Source organism: Chiloscyllium punctatum, chromosome 25, assembly GCF_047496795.1.
Source record: "Chiloscyllium punctatum isolate Juve2018m chromosome 25, sChiPun1.3, whole genome shotgun sequence".
In the NCBI taxonomy this organism is placed as follows: Eukaryota; Metazoa; Chordata; class Chondrichthyes; order Orectolobiformes; family Hemiscylliidae; genus Chiloscyllium; species Chiloscyllium punctatum.
This window is the reverse complement of record NC_092763.1, coordinates 21,881,715-21,903,224: the sequence shown is the minus strand read 5'-3', so window position 1 is coordinate 21,903,224 and position 21,510 is coordinate 21,881,715. Positions and strand designations below refer to the sequence as shown.

Here is a 21,510-nt window from a genome sequence, read left to right as displayed (position 1 = left end):
ATGCGGTAAATGAGGTTTGAGGATGTGCAGTAGAATCTCTACTGGATTTGAAATGATACTTTATGACCTTGGACGAAGGTGAAGTGGAGGTGTGGGTGCAGGTTTTGCACCTCATGCAGTGGCAAGGGAAAGTGCCGGGTGCAGAGGGTGGGTTGGTGGGGAGCATGGACCTAAAGGAGGAGTCATGGATGGAATGCAGATCGGGATGGGGAGGGAAATATATCTCTGGTGGTGGGCCATAACTGTAGATGGTGAAAATGGTGGAGGAGAATGTGCTGTATCTAGAGATTCATGGGGTGGAATGTGAGGACCAGGGGGGTTCTATCCTTGTTGCGGTTGGGGGAAATGGGGTTCAAAGGCAGAAGTGCAGAAAGTGGACGAGAGCTTGGTTGAATCACACCTGGAACATTGTGTACAGTTTGGTCTCCTTTTCTCAGGAAAGATACCATCGCCATAGAAGGACTGCAATGAAGGTTCACCAGACATGTTCCCAGGCTGGCACAACTATCTGATGAAGAAAGATTGGGAAAACTGGTCCTGTATTCTCTAGAATTTTGAAGAATTAGAGGTGATCATTTTGAAACTTACAAAATAGTTAAAGCGAATGACAGGGTAGCTGCAAATAAAATGTTTCCTGTTCTTGCAGAATCTAAAACCAGGGAGCACAACTTAAAAATGAAAGGGGATATCACTTAGGGTGAAGATGAGGAAAAATGAGTTTACTCAGGGAGTTAAAACCTTGACGTTCTCCACATCAGAGGGCTGTAGAAGCTCAGTCTTTGAATAGATTTAAGGTAGAGATTGATATATTTGGGGGAGGTGGTGGTTTTGGGTGCTGCCCTAGTGGTATTATCATTGACTTGTCAACACAGAGAAGCAGAATATTCTGGGCACTTGACAAATGGTGTAATTTGAATTCAATAAAAATTTGGAATTAAGAGACTAACAATGACCATTAATCCGTTGTCGATTGTCATAAAAAAAACTATGTTTCACTAACATCCTTTAGGAATGAAACTGCCAACCTAATCTGGCCTACATGTGATTCCAGACTCGCAGCAAGTCAGATGACTCTTAACTCCCTTTTGGGCAATTAGGGATTGGCAATATATGCCTATTGACACCCTCATCTCATGAATATATTTGGAAAAAAACATTCCTAGTGATGTACAGAGAATGGAATAAGTAAAAGGCATTGATCATTCAGGATTATATGGAGTAGAAAGGCAGACTAGATGGACTAAATGGCCCAACCCTGTTCCGATATTCTTGCTCAGGTTCAGGCTATGAACCACTCAGTGCTCAGGCTATTGGAATAATCAGACTGATGAGTGAACTACAGTTATGACTTGACCCAGAATCATAGAATCCTTACAGCATGGAAAAAAGACCATTTGACCATTGAGTCTGCACCGACCCTCTGAAGAGCATCCCACCTAGCTGCAGCCCCCCCCACCCTATCGCTGCATTGCCCTAGCCTGCACAATCCTGGAAATACCATACAATTTATCTTTGCCAATTCACCTAACCTGCACATCTTTGGACTGTGGGAGGAAACCAGAGCACCCAGAGGAAACCCACACAGACACGGGGAGAACGTGCAAACTCTAAGCAGCCAGACAGTTACCTCAGGCTGGATTCAGGTCCCTGTTGCTGAGAGTCAGCAGTGCTAACCACTGAAACACTGTGCAGCCCTAGTCATTATTAATTACTTATTACAGCATCATGAACAGATATAACTCGCATTGCACAGAATGTTTATATGAAACTTGTTTTTCACATGAAAATCTTTATGGAAAATGTGTTATCAGCAATTTAAAGAGCAGTAAAATCCACGTTTCGGGCAAAAGCTCTTCATCAGGAATACAGGCAGAGAGCCTGAAGGGTGGAGAGATAAGTGAGAAGAGGCTGTGGGTGCGGAGAAAGTAGCATAGAGTACAATAGGTGAGTGGGGGAGGGGATGAAGGTGATAGGTTGGGGAGAGGTTGGAGTGGATAGGTGGAAAAGAAGATAGGCAGGGCGGACAAGTCATGGGGACAGTGCTGAGCTGGAAGTTTGGAACTGGGGTGAGGTGGGAGAAGGGGAAATGAGGAAACTGTTGAAGTCCACATTGATGCCCTGGGGTTGAAATGTTCCGAGGCAGAAGATGAAGCGTTCTTCCTCCAGGCGTCTGGTGGGTGAGGGAGGCCCAGGATGTCCATGTCCTCAGCAGAGTGGGAGGGAGAGTTGAAATGTTGGGCCACAGTGCGGTGTGGTTGATTGGTGCGGGTGTCCCAGAGATGTTCCCTAAAGCACTCTGCTAGGAGGCGTCCAGTCTCCCCAATGTAGAGGAGGCCGTATCGGGAGCAACGGATACAATAAATGATATTGGTGGATGTGCAGGTAAAACTTTGATGGATGTGGAAGGCTCCTTTAGGGCCTTGGATGGAGGTGAGGGAGGAGGTGTGGGCACAGGTTTTGCAATTCCTGCGGTGGCAGGGGAAGGTGTTAGGATGGAAGGGTGGGTTATAGGGGTCGTGGACCTGACCAGGTAGTCACGGAGGGAACGGTCTTTGCGGAAGGCGGAAAGGGGTGGGGAGGGAGCTATATCCCTGGTGGTGGGGTCCGTTTGGAGTTGACGGAAATGTCAGTGGATGATTTGGTTTATGCGAAGTTTGATAGGGTGGAAGGTGAGCACCAGGGGCGTTCTGTCCTTGTTACGGTTGGAGGGTGGGGTCTGAGGGCGGAGGTGCGGGATGTGGACGAGATGCGTTGGAGGGCATCTTTAACCACGTGGGAAGGGGAATTGCAGTCTCTAAAGAAGGAGGCCATCTGGTATGTTCTGTGGTGGAATTGATCCTCCTGGGAGCAGATATGGCGGAGGCGGAGGAATTGGGAATATTTTTGTAGGAGGTAGGGTGGGAAGAGGTGTAATCCAGGTAGCTGTGGGAGTTAGTGGGTTTGTAAAAAATGTCGGTGTCACGTCTGTCGTCATTAATGGAGATGGAGAGATCCAGGAAGGGGAGGGAGGTGTCAGAGATGGTCCAGGTAAATTTAAGGTCAGGGTCGAATATGTTGGTGAAGTTGATGAATTGCTCAACCGCCTCGCGGGAGCACGAGGTGGCGCCAATGCAGTCATCAATGTAGCGAAGGAAGAGGTGGGGAGTGGTGCCGGTGTAATTATGGAAGATGGATTGTTCTACGTAACCAACAAAGAGACAGGCATTGCTGGGGCCCATACGGGTGCCCATGGCTACCCCTTTAGTCTGGAGGAAGTGGGAGGATTCAAAAGAGAAATTATTAAGGCTGAGGACCAGTTCGGCCAGACAAATGAGAGTGTCGGTGGAAGGGTATTGTTGGGGACGTCGGGAGAGGAAGAAACGGAGGGCTTGGAGGCCCTGGTCATGGCGGATGGAGTTGTAGAGGGATTGGATATCCATGGTGAAGATGAGGCATTAGGGGCCGGGGAAACCGAAGTCTTGGAGGAGGTGGAGGGCGTGAGTGGTGTCTCGAACGTATGTGGGGAGTTCCTGGACTGGGGGGATAGGACAGTGTCGAGGTAGGTACTGAACTCATTTATGAGTGTTGGGACTCCAATTGTTTACAATTTAAATAGATAATTTGGAGTTGGGGACCAAGTAGCGTGTTTCAGATTTCTCAAATGACACTCAAATGAGTGGCAGAGCAAAGTGTGAAGAGGACGTGAAAGTCTGCAGAAGGATATAGATAGCTTAAGTGAGTGGCAAGGGTTTGGCAGATGGAGTACAATGTTAGTAAGTGTGAGGTCATTTTGGTCGGAATAACAAGAAAATGAACTATTACTAAATGGTGAAAAATTGCAGCATGCTGCAGAGCAGAGAGACCTGGATGTCCTTGTGAATGAATTTCAAAGTTTGTTTGCAGTTACAGCAGTTAATTAAGAAGGCAAGTGGTTTATGGTCCTTCATTGCTGGAGGGATGGAGTTTAAAAGCAGGGAGATTATGCTGCAGTTGTACAGGGTGCTAGTGAGGCCACACCTTAAGACCATAAGACATAGGAGTGGAAGTAAGGCCGTTCGGCCCGTCGAGTCCACTCCGCCATTCAATCATGGCTGATGCGCATTTCAGCTCCACTTACCAGCGTTCTCCCCGTAGCCCTTAATTCCTCTAGACAACAAGAATCTATCAATCTCGGCCTTGAAGACATTTAGCGTCCCGGCTTCCACTGCACTCTGTGGCAATGAATTCCACAGGCCCACCACTCTCTGGCTGAAGAAATGTCTCCGCATTTCTGTTCTGAAATGACCCCCTCTAATTCTAAGGCTGTGTCCACGGGTCCTAGTCTCCTCGTCTAACGGAAACAATTTCCTAGCATCCACCTTTTCCAAGCCATGTATTATTTTGTACGTCTCTATTAAGTCTCCCCTTAATCTTCTAAACTCCAACGAATACAATCCCAGTATCCTCAGCCGTTCCTCATATGCTAGACCTGTCATTCCAGGGATCATCCGTGTGAATCTCCGCTGGACACGTTCCAGTGCCAGTATGTCCTTCCTGAGGTGTGGGGACCGAAACTGGACACAGTATTCCAAATGGGGCCTAACCAGAGCTTTATAAAGTCTTAGTAGTACATCTCTGCTTTTATATTCCAACCCTCTTGAGATAAGAGACAACATTGCATTCGCTTTCTTAATCACGCACTCAACCTGCATGTTTACCTTTAGAGAATCCTCGATTAGCACTCCCAGATCCCTTTGTGCTTTGGCTTTATTAATTTTCTCACCATTTAGAAAGTAGTCCATGCTTTTATTCTTTTTGCCAAAGTGCAAGACCTCGCACTTGCTCACGTTAAATTCCATCAGCCATTTCCTGGACCACTCTCCCAACCTGTCTAGATCCTTCTGTAGCCTCCCCACTTCCTCAGTACTACCTGCCTGTCCACCTAACTTCGTATCATCGGCAAACTTCGCTAGAATGCCCCCGGTTCCCTCATCCAAATCATTCATATAATGCGAACAGCTGTGGCCCCAGCACCGAACCCTGCGGGACACCGCTCGTCACCGGCTGCCATTCTGAAAAGGAACCTTTTATCCCAACTCTCTGCCTTCTGTTAGGCAGCCAATCCTCAATCCATCCCAGCAGCTCACCTCGAACACCATGGGCCCTCACCTTGCTCAGCAGCCTCCCGTGTGGCACCTTATCAAAGGCCTTTTGAAAGTCTAGATAGACCACATCCACTGGGTTTCCCTGGTCTAACCTACTTGTTACTTCTTCAAAAAATTCCAACAGGTTTGTCAGGCATGACCTCCCTTTACTAAATCCATGTTGACTTGTTCTAATCAGACTCTGCTCTTCCAAGAATTTAGAAACCTCATCCTTAATGAGTACTGTGTACACTTTTGGTATCCTTACATGAAAAAGAATTTATTGGCACTGAATGGGGGTACAGAGGAGGTTCACTAGGTTGATTCTAGACTTGAGAGAGTTGGCTTATGGGGAGAGATTAAGTAGACTGGGACTAATTGGAATTTAGAAGAATGAGGGGGAAATCTTATAGAAACATATAAAATTATGAAGGAACAGATAAAGTAGAAACAGAGAGGTTGTTTCAGCTGGTAGGTGAAATGAGAACCAGGGGGCACAGCCTTAAAATAAGTGGATGCAAATTTAGGACTGATATAAAGATGATCTTCTTCACCCAAAGTGTCATGTATCTGTGGAATTCCCTACCCAGTAAAATGGTTGAGGCTAGCTTATTGAATGTTTTTAAGGCAAAGACAGATAGATTATTGAACAGTGCAGGAATTATGGGTATGGTCAGTGGCCGGAGCATAAATGGAGCCGAGCCCATGAAGAGATCAGCCATGATCTTATTGAATGGCGGGGTAGGCTCGATGGGCCGGATGGCCTACTCTTGCTCCTATTTCTGATGTTCTTAGTTCATTATTTGCAGCTTTTGCACTGACACCATCATAGAACACCTTTCAGCACAAATAATGATTCATTTTAAAATTGTAGCAATATCACAGCAACCAAAGTGGTTTAATATCAACAGGTACCATGCAATAGTTGTTATTAGCCACTATAAAACTACATTGTAATCTGCAGACTCATGTCGAAAGTGGATAAATAATATAAATGGAAATCAGATCCAATTGCTGTCAGAAAATTTGAGGAAGTAATAGTGTTCACTATTTTCTGTTCACAAACACTGCTGTATTTTTGGACAGAATACAAAATTCCAACGGCTGTTATCCAGTCTATATTAGTCCACTGTGAGCTTCCTAAAATGATATTTCCCAGTCTGCGTATTTGTATTCACTGTGGGCAGTGAAATCTCTATCCTTATACTGTAGACTCAGAAATCTGTTTCACGCAATATTACATTGAATAACCTTTTAATGATGTGCATGTGTTTATTTACTACCAGTCACAATCTCTGGGAGTTAAACTAACTACTGGAAGAATGGGTTCACAGTATTGAAGTCACCTACTCAAACTTACACTTTCTTTTCTGCCTTAGTCCTTGCATTGTTAAGTTCAAAATACTACAATCTGACTGGTTAAGGATATAATCAGTGACTTTCCAATATTCACTCCAGATGTAGATTCTAAATTTCAGATGTAGACAATGTTGTCTCATTTACCCCTCCCACTTTCAGATACTTGCAGCACCAAATCTCATTGACACGGAATGCATCAGGACAAGGCTCATCCAGAGTGGCCCTTTTCAATGCCCTGTTTCAGCAAAATGTTGGTCAATATTGGCTTCATACGTCAAAGAGGTATTTCACCTGAAACTCTTAGACCTGGATCAGTTCCAAGGTTTCAGAAAGAAAGATGTAGTAAGACTTGCCTACTTTTATACTTCATTCCCCTTGCAATAAAACCAACATTATCCAATTAAATAGCAAACTAACAGGATTCTCATCAGTGCATCAAGGGTAGCAGAAGACAACCAGGAGAGGAATAGTGACATGGAGGATACACAAAGGGATCACACTTTCATGTGGTTTCACAGGGTTTGCATCTTGAGATAGTGCTTTGTGAGAACTTGTTTTAAATGTGTTCATTTAAAAAGTGTTAAACCCATTGACATAATAATAGAAATAACAAAATGAAGATAATTAAATAAAGTTAACTCCATTTTACTTATTTGAGGAACAAAAGCATGATTACACATGTGCAATCAGTTATTACTGAGCAAACTTTGACAATGTACTAGAACTAGCTGCAGACCTAGCTAAACTATTCCACTACAATGTGGAAAATTGCTCAGGTATGCTGCATCAAACAGCAGAGCAAATCCAATCTGACCGAGTAATGCCCCATCAGTACGTTCTTTGTCATCACTTGAAGTGATGGAAAGTGAAAAGTAAGGACAATTCTATCAACTGTTCTTTACTCACCAGCTACTCAATTCAGTTTCCTCCACACTCACTGAGCTCCTGACTTTACTATAACCTTGGTCCAAAAGCCAAACCCTGGAGGTGAGGTGAGAGAGACTGCCCTAGACAGCACAGCAGCATTTGACTGAGTGTGGCCACAATGAGTACTAGTAAAATTAAAGGGAATGGAGGGGTGAGAACTCTCCACTGGCTGGAGTCAGACCAAGCACAAAGGAATTTGGCTCAGCAATTCATCCCCAGGACATCTCTGTGGGAGTTGCTCATGATCAGGTCCTTAGTCCAGCCACCTTCAGCTGTTTTATCAAATGCTTTAACTCTCTCATAATGTCAGAAATGAGATGTTTGCTGAAGATTGCACAAAGTTCGATAGCATTCCCAACCTCTCAGATACTGAAGCAGTCCATGCCCATATTCAGTAAGACTTGGTAAAATTTAAGCTTGAGCTAAGCAAACTTCACAGCATTCAAGTATCAGGCAATATAACCATAGAATACCGACAGTGTGGAAACAGGCCATTCAGCCTATCAAGCCCACACCAACCCTCCAAAGAGTATCCCGCCCAGACTCACCACCACTCCCTACCTTATACCAGTAATCCTGCATTTCCCATGGCTAACACACTGAGCCAGAACATCCCTGGACAGTATGGACAATTTATCGTAGCCAATCCACCTACTGTTGCTTCAGTATTGCTGGGTCAAAATCCTGGAACTCCCTTCCTAACAATACTGAGGTGTTCCGACACCAATTCAACTACAGTAGTTCGAGGAGACAGCTCACCACCACCTTCTCAAGGGTAAATATTAATTACCCACAAAAGATGGCATCGCCAACAATGCCCATGTGGCTTGTAATAAAATAACAGATATCCTTACAGTTACTTAAGCGAAACACTGCAGATGATGAATATTGGGAAATAAAAACAAAACAGAAGTATTGGAGGTATTCAGCAAGTTAGCTAATACTTGCAGAGATAGAGAGAGAAAAACAGAGTTAACATTTCAGGTCATTGACCTGTCATTAGAACCGAAGAAAAATAGAACAGAGTAGGACATAGCCATATTGGGAACCCATGGTTTCAGTAAAAGTTGATATCAGAAGTGCCGGTGTGAAAGGTTGCAACATCAGATCAATGTGACAGAGACAGAAGCAGGATGTGAAGGATGTAGTCAAAGGCAGCTGTGAGAGTTATTGCTTTTGAATGAACTCCAGGAAACAGTAAGAGTGCTTAGAGAACACCTGACCATTAATGGAATGGACACCTTTTCCATTGATAAATCCACAGTGTTGTGATATGGCCCTCTCATAGCCAAATGTGTGCAGCCAATGACATCTTGTTTCTTGGGGATGCCTGAATTCTATATTTCTGAATCCTATTGCCTGGGCGACATCACTGACCTCATTGTCCTAATATATTTGTGGGTGCATGACCTAAAGATACTATACAGGCCCCCTATAGCTCCTTAGAAGAAGCTAGTTGTCACAAACTGTGTGCATAACTAGGCTATGGAGGCTTTTAGCTGTGAGCACAGTCAGTGGAGGAATATCCTGCAGATGAGGGCTGCACACATTCTTCTACACAGTGAGAAATGTCTCACACATTGGGTAGGCAATGGCTTAGTGGTATTATCACTGCAATATTAGAGACCCAGGTAATGTTCTGGGGGTGTAAGTTTAAATCCCACCACAGCAGATGGTGGAATTTGAAGTTAACAAAAATCTGGAATTTAGAATGTAATGATGACCATGAATCTATTGTCAATTGTTTGAAAAAAACCCATCTCATTCATTAATGGCCTTTCGGCAAAGAAATCTGCCATCCTTGCTTGGTCTTGACCTATATGTGACTCCAGACACACATCAATAAGGTTAGCTCTTAATTAACCTCTGAGAAATTAGGAATGTGCAGTAAATGCTGGCCTCAACACATCCCATGATGGTCACAAAGTGTTGGCAAATGATAGCTGTCAATGTTTGTGGGTGAGGGCCCATGTATTGTGCTGTTTGATGGTGAGCAACATGGAAGCTGTGCACAGTCAGTAATGATGTGAAGTTGCCAGGTACTCGCTGTGACTTCTAGCCAGAGAATTCAAAACATCTTGTTTGTTTGGCTTATATGGTAAGATAGGAAACCAAATATTAATAAGCAATTTGTGTCATTAATAAGGCACTAAACAAGCTACAGTTCCCCTTACTGCCCAGTAAGAAACACACCTCCTCACTCAGCAGATTCATAAAAAATCAGCGAGTTGTTCTTGATGGAGATGGATCATGTCAGAGTTCTGCATTAAATCTCACCATCGGTCACATGGTTCACACCCCTGACAGATTCCACCCACAGTAATTGCTACAAGGCTAACAACATATTTCTGCAACTTTAATAACTACAGGAGGTGAGGTGGGTAACTTTATGCTGGAATGTCAGATATGTTGTGATATCCTTTTAGAAACTAGATGAGCCATTGAGCATTATCAGTATTTTATTGTTTTCTCCCAATGATTATTCCTCACCACCTGGGAGATAAACCAGCCCATCACAAATGATTTATAAATTCTAATTTCTTTGTTTTAGAAATTCGTACTTAATCACTAATTATCACTGTACTCATCACAATCATTTACCTTTCCTGATGATTTAATTCCCTTTGATAATGCTGCTCCAACTATCAGTCAGCCCAGAAGCAGACTGAGGGCTAAATACCAGACTATCTCCCCAGTCTCATCCATTGAACTGGAACGGTGTAAAACCACTTTGCTGAAGGAAATGAAAACAGAGAGCATCTGTATCAGGATAAAATTCATTGTCCATATTAACGATTAGATACTAAGCACCTAAGTAGTGTTTAGTATCATGAAATAATTACACGTAAATTTGAACATCGTAAATCTTGTCTGTGGTTTTTAAAAATTGTTTCTGAGCGGTTAGAGGAGATTTGATATTCTTTTTGATCCCTCTCACTATTCCTGTTACCTTTCAATATACATCTCTGTTTTAACAGTGAGTGCTAATGTTGTTGACCAGAAGGGATTTGATTTGAAGGAGTTTGTGACAGACTTTCACTGACTGCCTCACTTTGCACTGTTAAAACTATCTGATTTAATCACTATGTCTCCCAGTGAACTTAGCTCCTTCATATTGTTCAACATGGTATCTACTTCCAGACAGTTAATCTAAATGCAGTTCCCGGGTTAAATACAGTTAAATACAAGACCGTACCACAATTAAAAGCAAAGAAAGGAACATTAATCATTGATAATTTCAAACATTTAATGTTTAAGAACTCTGGTGGTAAGTATTTTCCTTGAAAGAGAAAAGAAAACAAAAATATTAAATATTTTGTGATATAAATGTTGTCAAAGCAGGGTTTTGAAACCAAAGGGCTGTTAGCTACTAAAGGGTCCCTGCCAATGATGCCGTTTTATAACAGGTTTGTGATGTAAGTACCCCCTCTATCAAACTCAAACAGCTTCCATCTAATTAAACAGGACATTCACTAAATAACCATCGAAAGAGGAATTACTGCTGTGCAGGTTATCGGTGCGGCTATCTGCAGAAATGTACTTACTCCCAGTATTGCTCACTCGGACCCTGGTGAGGAATGGAGATTTCTGATCCATTTGGACAACTTTCATTGTTTGTCTGCAGCCATGTTGTATTAACGATTTCAAAATATCCATCATTCAGAGTGAGATTGCGATGTGGGTCTGGAAAATGTGGAATGTATTTCAGTATTGCATTTAAATTTTGCATTCCATTTCAGTATAACCAGGGTCACTGTTTCACTCTGACTGAATCAGTTAATCATTTTGATTACATGGGTAAGGTTATGCGTAGATCGGAACACAGAGGTACAGTCCGTGCACTCACTCTCAGCACAGTCCAGCTCTGGTGCTCAATCTGCTTCTTCTCTTGTTTGACAAAGGTCTGTCATATGAGGAATCATAAAACCAAATTAAAATGTTACAATATAAAAAGTTTCTTCAAAAGTATTTGGCAGTAGTTATTGTAGAAGATTTAGGGATTATAATGGACTGGATTTTCCAGGGAAGGGGAGTCTCACACACCTGGCTACACCACTCCTTTTATTTTCAGAATGAACAAATGGAGCTCCACATTTCTGAGCAGGAGATTCAACTCAGGGCTCTCTCAGAAATGGGGAGCCACATTTCCACTCTGACAGTTCTTTCACAGCACAGAGCCTGTCGGGGAAAGGCAAAACATGACCCTTATGCACAGTAGTCAGCTGCTGTCTTCTGACATTTTAATGTTCCTGACAGCCATTTTAACACCTTCTGTCAAATGGTAAGTTCAAAGGTAAATGTGTGTTAGGGTGCAGGGAGGGGAAGGTGCTAGACTGATAGGAGGGTGGCAGCTAAATTGGTGATAGAAGGAGGGTGCCATGTGGATTGGAGCAGGGTGCCAGACTGCCAGGTGGGTAAGGTGACAGTTGAGTCGAGGCAGGGTGCCAGGTGGCTAAGGTACCATGGTGCAGAATAACAACAGATCCTGCTAAAAAATAGTCTTTAAAGGAGGTTGGGGTTGGTGCGAGAACTTGTGGAGAGAGGGAAGGAGGCAGTCTTGGAGGTCAGTGCCAGCAGCAGTGACTTTGGGAAAAAGGGAAAGGGGGAGGGGTTATGGGAGATCCAATGGTAACAGTGAGTGGGAGGATGGGGCCAAGTTTGACATCTTCAGAGGTCGGGGATGATGTCAGGTCTCCAGAGGAAGTTGTGGTGGGAGGGGTATCGGTTCTCTGGTCAGAATCTGGATTCTGTAAGGGGTCTGGGGGAGATAGTGATCAGATTATGTGAGGTAAGGATGTGATATGTTTCATTACTTGCTCAGGCATTGGACTATGTATGTAATAATCTATCTTTTACTGAGTAACTATTTAACATAGTTTCATTGGTCATGTCACCTTTGAGTATGTTGCAAATCTGTTTAAATCTTGACTCTGATTCTTGAACCTTCAGCCAGCTGGAACAGTTTCTGTCTATCTATTCTGTCCAAACCCCCTTATAAGTTTGAACAGCTTTGCCAAATCTCCTCTCAACATTTCCATCTTGAAAGAGAACTGGCACAACTTCGTCAATCTATCTAGGCGTCTGAACCTCAGTCCCTGGAATCATTCCCATCAGCCTTTTCGGACCCTCTCCTGTCCAGTGCAGTGCCCAGGACTGGACACAATAATCCAGCTGAAACTGAGGCAGTCTTTTAAAAAAATGTTCACCATAACCACTACAGTCAAGGTGATCCCTGACTGTATTGTACAGACTGTGACTGTGGGTGATGTGTGACATTGACTGATGGATGATTAAAATGACAAGAATTAATAGCAATCTCTGATGTAAATGTAGCAAAGGAAACAAACTTCGAACATCTCCCAAATTCAAATATGGGGGTTTCCCCTCCACTGTTATCAATAAAGCCTGCAATCACATTTCTTCTACTTCCCACCCTCTGCCCTTGAATCCCACACCAGCAACTGCAACAAGGACAGAATCCCCTGGTTCTCACATTCCATCTGTTAATCTCCAAATTCAGCATATCATCTTCTACCATTTTCGTCCCCTACAGTCAGATCCCACCACCAAAAATCCATTTCCCTCTCAACCCCTATCTGCGTTTCGTGGGAAATGTTCCCTCCGTGACTCCCTCATTAGGTCCACACTCCTCACCAAACCCGTCTCCACACCTGGCACCTTCTCCAGCCACCATAAGAGGTGCAAAACCTGCACCCACACCTCCCACCTAACTTCCATCCAAGGCCATTCTAAATATGGCAGAGATTTACTTGTATATTGTCAAACCTCAATTACTGCATCCATTGCTCTCGACATGGCCTATTCTACATCGAAGTGACCGAGCGCTAACTTGTGGAGTGGTTCAGGGAACATCTGTGATCTGTAGGAACCATCCAACCCCACCTTTCTGTCGCCATCCATTTCAACTCTCCCTCCAATTCCCCTGATGACTTGTCCATTCTTACTCCACAGTCTGAACAAGGCCACCCTCAAACTGGATGCCAACCTCATCTTCCACCTCGGGAGCGTACAGATTAGATTAGATTACATTACAGTGTGGAAACAGGCCCTTCGGCCCAACAAGTCCACACCGCCCCGCCGAAGCGCAACCCACCCATACCCCTACATTTACCCCTTACCTAACACTATGGGCAATTTAGCCTGGCCAATTCACCTGACCTGCACATCTTTGGACCATGGGAGGAAACCGGAGCACCTGGAGGAAACCCACGCAGACACGGGGAGAACATGCAAACTCCACACAGTCAGTCGCCTGAGGTGGGAATTGAACCCAGGTCTCTGGTGCTGTGAGGCAGCAGTGCTAACCACTGTGCCACCGTGCTGCCCCTGGCATGAACATTGGCATGAACATTGAATACACCAGTTTCCAAATCTCCCCACCCCCACCCACCCCAGATTCTTACCCTCTGATTCAGCTCCACTTTCTTGACCTGATCTACTTGTCCACGTATCTGCTCCACACTTCCCACTGACTTATCACAATCACCTCCTATCTTCGCCCAGCTATCACCATCCCAAACTACCTTTCCCCTAGCCCCACCTCCACCATTTATTTCGCAGCCCTGTTCTCTCTCCCCAGTCCTGATAAAGGGTTAAGCCCAAAACATTGACTCTCTTGCTCCTCAGATGTTGCCTGACCTGCACATTTTCCAGGGCCACATTATCGACTCTGACTGCTCCAGTATCTGCAGTCCTCACTGTCTCCCAACTGATATATCATCAGGGATCACCCACAGTCCCAGTTTGTGCAAAAGGAAATTTTGTTTCAAAGCTGCTTCAGAAATTTTATATGTCCTCTGCTTCAGAAATTTTAAATGGACTCATCTCAAGATTTCAGACTTACTCTTACCAATTCAAACAGAAGTAATCTTTGATAACAATGTTAGATATTAGGAGTGAAACAGTGTCAGTGTGGGAGGTGAGATGAAAGTGAAAGAAACAGCACTTTTAAATAACACAATAAAAAACTGAATGTGTCATCGAGTCAGATGGTATAAGAAATATGTATGAGATAGTAGATACTTGAAAAAAACCCAGAACAGGAGAAAAAGTTGAGAAAATTATACCTGCACGAAACAGAGAAGAGAATGTGAGCCACAGTACTGGGATGTTAGAGAGATACAAACAATGAACTCAGTCAGAAAGAACACAAGATAGAATTATTGACAAGGTAAAAGTAAAAAAAAAGAGACCTATGAACAACTTTATCAAAGACTGAAAAATTCTGATGTTTCACTATTTATTTCTGACTGACTGTCCTGTTAATCCAGTGACTCAGTGCCATGATTCCTGTTGCTGCTTTCTATCCTAGTCTTTCTGCTGTATGGTCACAATGAGGATGGTCACTGAAACTATTGTCCACCTCTCTCCCTCACTCAGACTGACAGAATGCACCGTCGGTGTCTACACTCTCCCCAGTAGAAGTGAACAGGGTACCTTTGGGAGTCCTGCTGCATGTTTCATCTGCTCCCCACCAAATGAAGCAGTCTGTTCATGGCCCGGGTGATTGGAAGGAAGCAAACACGTAGTACAGAGTGTAGCCAATGATACAGGCATATGAAATATTGGCAATTGTAATCAGAAAGACTATAGCAATCCCCACACCTGAAAACAGATGAAAGAACAGAAGATTAGATTGTGAGCTATTGATTTGAAATAAAGTATTTGACATGGGTTTGACTGGTCATTCAATCAAATTGGATTTTCTTTCAGTGGACACAGTACAGAACAGGGAGACCATCCTAGCTGACCACATCTTTTAGGACATGTCTGTTGTGTTTGGTCAGTATTGGCTGCTTCAACATTCAGTATCCAACAGTAGAGATTTCAATGGCTCTTTCAACGTTGCCCAAGTTCATTTTACACACTGAGATTTTCATTATTTTCAAAAATGTGGGAAGGATTTTTTTGTGAAATACACTTGGATTTGGGAAAAACACGATTGCCTATCCATTGAGCTGGAAGTCCCTCCTCCATTTCTATCACCAGGCATTTTTAGCAGATCCAAGAATATAATGAACATGGCAAACCCCTCCTGAGAGGTAGCTCACATCACTGGAGAAGTGGGCATTCAGAAATTCTGGAAATTTCATGGAGGTGACTGAAATTTCAAAGCCACACAAAATCACTTCTCCAAGTGGAGACATGAACCAAGTGTTGGAGGTATGAAAATGATAAAAAGTATTAAATTTGTGTTGCCTTCATTAGTATTTTATGATGAAATATTATTCGCTGAATTATAACTGTGCTCACTAAAGTGAAGGGGAATAGCTCCATGTGTTGGATAAGGTAAGCAGTCATTATATAATATGGTTCCTATGCTGTTATCTCTGACAACCATCAACTTATCAATTGAAAGAGCAGCTTTTTAAAAGAAAAATAAATCTTAATTTGCATTGGAGTAGTTCGTTCACAGGACAAAGCGATATTCTTCATTGTGTCGTTACACAGGACTAGCCCAGTCTGCGACCCAGAGCTAATTATTTGGAGACTCCCATTGCTTTCATATGTCAGTTACTGATCAGCTCATGTATCTGTTTGGCCGTATGGAAGCTTTACTAGATGCATGACCTTCAGACTGTTTCACAAGCACCAACAGGCTTGGAAGTGCAACACTTTTTTGCTTGTCATTGAAGAGTGGGTTTGTTGGATTTGACAGATGTATGAAATTTTGAAGGTATTAATGGCCTTTAAGTACTTAGTTCAGTAATGGCTGCTTACTTTCGCTGATTTGTGAGCTGCTGAAATGTATAGCTTTCTATATGCATAATCAAGTGATGTATTATTTATTTTACAAGATTATTGCGATTTTCAACAACATCCAATTATTGTTAATGCATCTTTTGTGTACTGTTTATAAAGTGGATGTCATGTGGGTGGGTTGGGTGAGGTGCACGATAATGGAGACTTTACAGTAATCTTGTTATGTACAGGTTATGAGTTTTATAACAAATCTCTCTCTCTCTCTCTCTTGTAGTAGAGATTATATCCCCACTTTTTTTTGTGTATTCTGATTTTGTAAACATATCTGTAAAGATGGCCCAGAAGTTGAGTTAATTTCACACACTCTTAGATGCAGTGGGGGTGGGGATTTTATGCAAGACAGGCAATCTCACAATTACACAAGGACATTTTTAAGACAGTGTTTAAAAGTCCAAAGTTGGAGTTAGCAGCCTGTAATTACTTTGTGGGCATCACTGACTGGCTGGGCAGCAGCTGAGGAGTGGTGCAGTTTCTTCTCATTTTTATGAAGAAACTTCAAGGAATTCTTATTAAAATGTAATTTCTCCATTGATGCTTTGATATATTAAAAAAAAGGTTGATTACTTGCAGAGACTTGTTGGTTGATATCTCCAGGTTGTCCTGCTTGTTCTGGAGGATGAGGATCTCCGTTCTCCTTTTTGGTGATGGCAACTCATGTTGTGCCTCTTGGTGTGTGGGAGCCCATCCTCATAGTGAGTGAGACTGCTGCCGCAGCCACTCTGTCTGAAGGCCTGTCAGTGTGAGGGATCTTCAGCCAGACCCAATGACAGGTTTTCCTTCCTCAGAGATTGGGTTCTTTGAGTTTGGCTGAATGGACTGAGGCCCTGCTCACTGATGACAAATATTTCCCGTGGCTCTGTGTGATCAGGGACCACAAACATCACGTTCAATTCCTCTTGAGCTTTCCTGCTGAGGTACCACCACACCTTCAACATGTCTCTGAGCACACTCCTGACCTCATCTCTGACTGCACTGAGTGACCAGGTATCTGAGGCACAAATTGCCTCTTCAAAATCTTGAAATAGCTGCATGAATAGTCTGTGTTATGCTGTACCTGACATCCCTGCTGTCCATGTCAGTGTGTGATCTGGTCTGATCCAATGGGAAAACTCTCAGTGACAGAAACAAGGGTGGAAATTTGGATACATTTCCACCAAAACAAATCCGAATTCTACTTTGCCTGTCCCAATTCGTGCAGATTCACTTACAAATTAGATGCTTTTAAACCTGCAGATGCAAAGTAACTGCAATTTGATCTTGAATGCCCCAAAACTAGGCATGGAGCAAGACTATTTAGTATAGAAATTTATAATAGCAGCTGAATGCACAGGGAACTTGAATATCAATAGACTTTGTGAAAATTGAGTTTCATTCCTTTCAATTAAGTTAAAGAACTGTGGGAGAGTTACTGCCTGTTAAGGAGCTGAATCACCTTTAACCTGATTCCTGGAACAGGACAAAGGCTGAGATTTCTCAGACAAAACAGTCCACAAGGTTTACAGTCAATCCATGAGCAACTGGAGGAATCATTCATCATTGTCCAAAAATGGAGCAGAGTAGATTGGCTTTATCTGGGTTCTCAAAGAATGACCATCAAATACACCCCGTAGAAGACATGGTGAGTATTTTATGAAAACATGCCACTTGCTCTGTGAAATTTTCATTTGTGATCTGTGTACATTGACTTAAAGATTTTGATTTTTAATTTCAGTCCTCGTAGGAACTTTCTGACGGGTATGAAATGAAATACGATGGATGTCCTAAGAGACTTGGGGGATTCAGGTTAAATTGCCATGAATAGGTGGAGAAAATAATCAGGAAAGTCAATGGAATGCTGCCCTGTATATCTAGAGGACTGAGGTATAAAGATGCATCTACAGTTCTCACTTTTGCCTAGTTGATTTTAACCTCACTGCAAGGATGCCTACCTTGAAGAAGTTCTCCTCCTCTTTCTCTACAAGAATCTCAGTGAGTCTCTCTCTCTCTCACTGCAACCCCCAGGTACTCTTTGCTAACATCCCCCTCACCCCCCTCCACCCTCATTTATCTCTCCACCCTGGAGGCTTCTTTCCTCTATTCCTGATGAAAGGCTTTTGCCCAAATCGTCGATTTTCCTGCTCCTCAGATGCTGCCTGACCTGCTGTGCTTTTCCAGCACCACTCTGATCTAAACTCTGGTTTCCAGCATCTGCAGTCCTCACTTTTGCCTATAAAGATGTAGGGGCCTTACTGCAGTTATACAAAACCTTGGTTAGACCTCACCGATGACAGATATGCATAACACACATTATGAAGGACATATTGCCCTTACAGGCAGTACGATGTAATTTTATAGGAATGATAATGAGCCTTTATTCTCTAGAATTTAGGAAGTTATGGGTGAACTGATTGAAACTTTCAAGATATTAACATGAAAAGATAGAAAAGAGAAGGAAAAACTATTTCCACTGGTTAGAGATTTGTGGACTATGGGGCACAGTCTGAAAAATAGGGCCAGACCGTTCAGGAGAGATGTAAGGAAGCACTTCTGAACTCAAAGGGTGATAGATGTTTGGAACTCTCTTCCCCAAAGGACAGTGAATGCAGTATCCGTTGTTCGTTTTAAATCTGTGATAGATACACTTTTGTTAAGAAAAGGTATAAAGGAATGTGGGCCAAAAGTAGTTGTAGATCTACCATAATCTCACTGAATGGTGTAACAGGCTTGAGGGGCTAAATGGCCTACTCCTGTTCCAGTGTTCTGATGTTCTTTCTGTGGGTTCAGATTGTTTCCAAACTACCAACCAATTGATGCTAAGTAGAGAACAACACAATGTTTCTGGACTGGGAGAAATCTGAAATAAATCAAAACATGCTAGAGTAACTTAGCACATTAGTATGACTCTTTGATACTGAAGAGAGGTGGAAAAGAGACAAATACTGTGCTGCTGACAAACGGTGATGAGAAGTGGGTTCTGAAGAGAAATAATTTGTGACTGGAGATCTTAAAGCTGCACAACTCTCCACTGACAGAGACTTGCTGAGTTTCTCCAGTATGCATCTGTTTCTATTTAATTACTAAACATGAGAAAAATCTGTAATACAAAACTCATCAATGTAGAATAGAAATAAGAGGTGATGTTAAAGGAAAAAAAGTTTGTTTGAATCGGTCTCTGAGTTGTTCATGAGGAGCACCTGCTGAAGTGATTTTGAGTTGTACCTGTGTCATTAACATTGACAGATCAATTATAAATATTTGAGATTCTTGCTTTAGAAAGCTGATATTCACTTGTCACAATTCAACTTTCAACTCTTGTGCAGTATTAAGAGTAAGAGATTGTCATGATTTCTTTACCTCTGGTGGAGAGGCACACGTTGACTGTTCTTAAGCTGTGACTTCCACAGCATGCTAGAGACTCTCCAGTCTATAGCAGCCAAATAATAGCATACAGAACACTGTTAAAACTTTCATTTCTATCCTCTTTATGTACATTCTTTAAAGGACATACCACCAAAATGCCTGAAAGAGGGTGTTCCTTCTAAGAACACCAAATGACCATTTGCCTCTGCTTAGTGAATAACTCACGAAGCCATCAGGCAACTGCATCAAAGACATAGGGAGTTGCTTCTCATGGTGAATGTGACCTCATTGGATGACTTGTCTTACTCTGGCAAGATTTGTGGCAATCTCATTCTGACCACTGTATGATTCCACACATAGGGCATTTTTATCAAGGGGAAAGGTAACTCCTCTCCCTCAAATGGTACAGCTACACCCATTGCTACATTACGGTCCACAGCAGCTACATGAACTCCTTTTCTGACCAAAACCTAATTTTCCTTCTGGGTGTGAATTAGAAGGTTTGATTAATAGAATTAGTGAAGAAATGTATGCGTGTTTGTTTATATGATGTGCATTTAGAATGTAACAATATCTGGAACAGTGAAAGTCAAAGTTGTTTAGAATTTATTTCAGAGCTCACCTTTAGTTAATGATTTGACCAGAGTGAGAGTGATACCTTTGGCCTTAATTACAGCATGTCCAAGTAAGCTTAAAGGGAGGGAAACGTTTCAGGATTTTTTCCATCGTGTGCGGTGACAACAGCAATTGCTGAACAACATTTATCACCAGAACATCAAGTGATGTGCAAGCACTTTTCAGATTAGCTAAACCTTTATTCAAAGGTGTTGTGAGGTTGTTAAATGTCTGTGTTTCTCATTGATTTGTTGTCAATGTAACTGATGATCTGCTGTTGTTTCCATATCGTTGAGGTGTGAGTTAACCTGTTCTGCCTTTGGTTTGGTGTCAAATCCTGAAGGTCCTTAAAATCTATGGAACTGTATTTTCTTCGTATGAAGGACATAGGAACGTAACAGCAGGAGTAGGCCATTCAGCCCGTCATGTCTGTTCCACCATTCAATGAGATCATGGCTGATATGTAGTCTAACTCCATACACGTCCCTTTGGTCCATATACCTTAATAGCATTGCTTCCCAAAACAATGTATCTATCTCAGATTTAAAATTAATAACTGATCAAATTCCAAACATCTACCACCTTTCGTATGTAGAAATGCTCCTGACATCTCTTCTGAGTGGTCTTTCCTTAATACTCCCTAGTTTTAGAATCCTAAATGAGTGGAAATAGTTTACCCTTATCTGCACTGTGTTTTCCTATCTTGAAGACTTCTTTCAATTCTCTGATCTATCAAATGGATCTGAAAGCGTTTCTTTATCTGGTAGAAAGATTGGTGAATATTGTGCATTGGCTAAATGTTGAAGTTAATAATGTTTTTGATTAGGATAATCATCAGTCTTGCGATCTTCTTGTATTAAACTTGCTTTGTTGATGTTTTTGTTGATTAAAGTTGATGCTGAATCTTGGTTATTGTCAAGATTGTTGCTGTTATACACAAACTGAAAGTTGTTGATGTTTCTGCTGTTTTCAATGCTCTGTGCAATGTAAAGCTCAATTTTCTTTTGGTATTCTGGCACCTTCACAGAAATTAATGAAGATATTACTTTTCAGAGGTGGCTGAAAGTTTTCCAAAGATCTGCAGGAGAAAGATTGTCAAAATACCTTCACTTAATAGGAGTCGATGACTGTATCAAATATGGCTGCCATCATAGCATTCACACTATTCTTCACACCAAATTTGACACCGTGCAATTGGACTTGCATTCCTTTTCTTTATCTTACATTTCATATTTAAATGAATATAATCATTAAAACATCTTAGTTGCTGAATAAAACTTTACATTAGGATGGCACCGTGGCTCAGTGGTTAACATTGCTGCCTCATAGCACCAGGGTCCCAGGTTCGATTCCAGCCTCCCCCTGTGTTTCCTCCGGGTGCTCC

General features: G+C 42.4%; 1 pseudogene; it reads right to left on the bottom strand.

The window, feature by feature from the left end:
• Positions 1 to 17,107, bottom strand: part of LOC140495622 (sodium- and chloride-dependent neutral and basic amino acid transporter B(0+)-like) — a 142,520-nt pseudogene extending 125,413 nt beyond the window's left edge.
• Between the last annotated feature and the right edge of the window lie 4,403 nt (positions 17,108 to 21,510).